This window comes from Genypterus blacodes, unplaced genomic scaffold (assembly GCF_046128005.1).
Source record: "Genypterus blacodes isolate CSIRO-AG114 ecotype Tasmania unplaced genomic scaffold, CSIRO-AGI_Gbla_v1 ptg000012l_1, whole genome shotgun sequence".
Classification (NCBI taxonomy): Eukaryota; Metazoa; Chordata; class Actinopteri; order Ophidiiformes; family Ophidiidae; genus Genypterus; species Genypterus blacodes.
Genome location: NW_027466826.1, coordinates 2,376,778 through 2,381,478, shown reverse-complemented (window position 1 = coordinate 2,381,478; position 4,701 = coordinate 2,376,778).

The following is a 4,701-nucleotide window of genomic DNA, read 5'->3' as shown; positions in this document are numbered from 1 at the left end:
TGCTGGTGGGTTGTAGAAATTGAGAAAACGTTTTCACACTTACAAACTCAAAATATCGATTATGAACAATGTTGTGTGGTTAAAATAAGTTTTTAATAAAAGTTTCACTATTGAAACAAACTACTGCCAAGTTTGCTGAAATACTGACGTATACATGCATTTATTTATCACAGCCAATAGAAAATGCCACTTTTTTATTAAATAACAGTGTTTGTGAACCCATAAAATACAAAACAATCCTGTGACACAGAACCCAGCCATCACACATGTCTTTATAAACCCACAAAGTTCATTGAAAAATTTGAGCTTCCATTTTGTTCTTTCTAATGTATTAAATCTAATAACTCTACGTGAGCTTCCATTTTGTTCTTTCTAATGTATTAAATCTAATAACTCTACAGTTAGTGATCCCAGTGGGGCTTGGATGTTGTTTGTGCATGCTGTTTGGGATTTCAGCTCGTTTAAGAAGCACAGCAAAGAGTATGTCTACATACAAATCTTACTTAGTACAGTTTAAATTCAGTTTAGTCCCTTAAATCAAAATAAAGTACAAAAAAGTGGATGAACACTTCTAACACATATAAAGAGCAAGTGATGTGATACTATATTAGATTTATAATCTAAAATGCATCGTAGCTAATAGATACCGACTACGCATGCAGCTGTTGAAAATAGATTACATTATGGTAATGTGCTTCAATAAGCATTATTATGGAAAATTATAGAAAAGACCTTAACACAACTGGCCTCATAACACAGTCACAAACACAGGCACACACATACAAACAGACACAGGCACACAATGACCCTATTTCAGCAGTAGGTAGTGCGATTGTACACACTTTAGATTGCCCAAAGAGACAAGGGGGTCACTCAAGCCTTTGAAGTTCTGGGCTGTGTCCACATCACTACAGTACAAACAGCTACAAAAACACCTCGACTCCTGCCCGCAAATGCCTGTAAACGTGAAGATCCACAGCCTCATACTATTAACTAGGTTATATGACTTGGTGTTCTCAGATCTGCACCTCAGACCTTTGTAGGCTTGTATTGATAGAATATGCAATAAACTGGCCAGTCATAAGCTTAGAAGCAATTAGATGCTGTAAAGGTGTTATTGAAATTTACAAATAAAATTGACCTCAACCAGCTCATCCTTTCCACAGCAACCAAAGTGGACTTGGGTAACCCACTTCATGTGATACTCGTTTCATTGTTTTCGTGACAGAAATGTAAAAATGAACAGGAGAGCATATTCAGTTGCGTAGCAACACGGCAGGAGGCTGCTTATGTTTCAAGTTCTTTCAGGGTTGAAGGTTGCCTTGACAGTGTGTCTGGTGTAGATTCAGATTATTTAGGTTTAACAACCTCATTTTATTCCACATACTTAATATGAGCAGAGGAGTCAGTGGTACCAGACTGTGATATCATTGGGAAGAGATCAGGTATTACTTTGTGTTTGATGTAAAGAAAACTCCCTCCTCTTGCAGTGCTCACTGTTTCAAGGCTAATGCTGTCAATAAACAAGAATGTGCTCTTGAGAAACCTGCCCAGTTGAAAAAGAATTGGAGAACAAAACAAGCAGAATTCTGCAGGAGTGTCCAAATCCTAAGGTGACTGACGTCAACACAGGCCAAGTAATCAACAACTTGCTTTTTGCTACTACAATATGTTATTCCTTGTAACATTCACTTGAGCCCATCAAACAGCCTGCGTCACATGTCTTTACAGCATTTTATGTCATATGCCACCTAATTTCTAAAAGCATCGAATTACAAAGGGGTGGTCTTCAGTGATCAACACGGTTCCAAATGGTCCAGCTGAAGTGAAAGCAGAGCTTTGTAAAAGGATTATAGCATTGAGGAGCCACATTACAGCTGGCCTGGATTTGCCTGTATCACTGCCCAGGTCTGGTTCACTTAGGAGGGGCTTTGATTGATTCATTGTGGGGAGGCATTCCATCCCTATGCCAGCTGCACGTTGTGGACAATGGTGAGTTTGTGCCTTGGGGCTGGCCAAATGACAGCTGCCCAAGGCTGCTGCCCCTGGAGCATTGATAGGTGAATAAACACAGATACACTGATAAACAGATATTGTACACTATTCTTTTAAACACAAATACAGTGATGAACGGCGATGAAGATCAACTGCATTGATTTATAGTTACAATAAATTCTGAAATCGTCATTGTATCATAACTATAATTAGTATCACTATAGAGAGATCTAAAAGTCTCTTCTTCCACCACTGCCCTGATCTATCGTCTCTCCCAACCAAGATCTCTCAGTTTACCAAGAACCCTGTTGATTTGGTAACAATTCAGGAAACACTTTAAATTCGAAACGCCTCCCCCCTGGGTCCAGTACGCAACAACCACCTGTTCCCACCCTCATTCTTAGACTCTTCCTTGTCAGCATGGGACCACAAAGGCAAACAATGTTTCCTTGACCTGTACTTCGATGGCAGTTTCAACAGCTTCTCCAATCTGTCAACTCAACATAGACTACCTGCTAACCAATTACTTAAGTACTTCCAAATCAGACACTTTGCCTGCAGCAATTTCCAAAACTTCCATTCCCCTCCCCCTCAACTCATGTGGGAAGACCTGCTAACGTTCAAGACTCCGCCAAGTGGGACCATCTCTGAGATTTATAGCCGTATTCTGGACCATGGGGACCTATCTAATTCGAAAACACTGGCTACCTGGGAGACTGAGCTTGAACTCCATCTGGACATAGACTGCTGGGACGAAGTCATACGCAATCTACATACTGCCTCATCCTGTGCTCGTCTCGCTCTCATCCAGTTCAAGGTCGTACAGAGTCCACTTTTCTTAATCCAGATTGGCAGAAATGTACACAGACGTAGATGACAAATGTAATAGATGTTCGATGCCTCACTGTAACCTAAGCCACATGTTTTTTCTCTGCCCCAGGCTCCTCAACTACTGGGTGGGTTACTTCAACACACTGTCCACCATATTGGGAATGCAAGTTCATCCCTCCCCTCATATTGCCTTGCTAGACGACGCCTGCTCCTCCATTGGAAATCCCTCACCTAAGCCTTAACCTATTTCGCAATGGCTGAAGGATACAATGTATTTTCTTAAACTCGAGAAACTCAAGTACACTATGAGGGGCCACACTGATAAGTTCTATCAGAAATGGTAACCGTTTCTCTCTTACTTCACAGATTCTATCACAACCTATGATGCGATTTGTACTAGAACTAACTCTGCCTCCTGTCCCTTCCTCAGTGCCACTACTGTCCAAACCATGCAACATCACTGTCTTGTACACCTTTCCTTTCATTCTTGCTGATACTGATAGTTGTTTTATGATATCAAAATCAGCAGCATTATAGGAGTATTGTAATTCCGTTAGACATGAAATGCAAGGTATCCAAGAAAGTACAAGATGGACACTGTGCTTGCATACATTGCTGGTGTTCGCGGTTGTGGCTTTGAATTGCTTGAGCACACACCCAACTCTTCCCTTCTGAACTATTTTTCTCTTCCCAAAAATGAAAAATGATACTGAGTCATATGTATCCTGAATGAATGCTGAGCTCAGTCTCCAGAGTAACATTAGAAAATATTGCGTCTATTCACCCATACAGAGATATAGTATGTAATGGTGGCTTTTTCCCCATTCAATAAAATCTTTTTTCTGCCATTTATTTATTCCAGTAGTTGATTATCCAAGGGATTTTGGCCAATATTTATATTCATTTAATATAATGTGAAACTGGTGACACAGATCCTAGTCTATCTCGGTGAAATTCTTTGTGCAGTTCCACCCAATCTGTCCTGCCCATCAGATTAAGAAGTCTGCCTTCCCACCTGTCAGCATTTGCACATATTGCGTCACCCATCTCACCCTGCTGAGACACTCTTCGGCACATTTGCTTAGTGGTGTGTTTTACAGACTTTATAGCCAGCACATGTGGTCTCTGTCTGTTGTTATGCCTGACATAGAGAACAGGAGTTGCCCAACTGCAGCATAGCTCTGCAAGTCAACAACAACTGCTAAAAACCAACTGTTGCTCTGGAATCCTGGGCAGGCCCAGCGACGGAAGACCTTTGCAATGCTTTGTGGCAGAGAAAAATATAACCTCTACTTATGAGACCAATTTGGTTAACATTTTTCAAACCCATGGCACATAAAAATCCTTAGTGTGTTGCCACAGTGAACAGCAAGACCATCTCCAGGCAAAATAATACAACAAATGTGTGCTGAGCATTATTTCCTTTTGTTTCTCCCTTTTCTTCAATATAGCCATGTGTCAGAGGCTTTTGTGGGCTAACACTAATTTTCCCTTGAGTCCACATTTGAAGAGACCTTTTCTGCAAATGTCTGTATACATTTTTACCCTATAATGGAATGACTCTTTCCATTGCTTAAACACATAGAAAGGTACAGGAGCTCTGAGCCTGATGCAGTCATGGGGCAGCCTTTGCTTTTGCACCATGACTCCTCGGATTTTCTGAAGTCTTTACATCCATTAAGTTCACTCCTGCCACAATGAATGTCCTTTAACCGAGCTAATGTCAATGCATTACAATACTGTGCAGAGATATCCCCAGGATGTTTAAAACACTGATTTGACTTCCGCTAGCTGGATTAGGTCAACAGCATTAAGCAGTCCAAAATGATGTCATAGAACATGATCTAACTCTGTGGCCAGATGATTGAATCATAC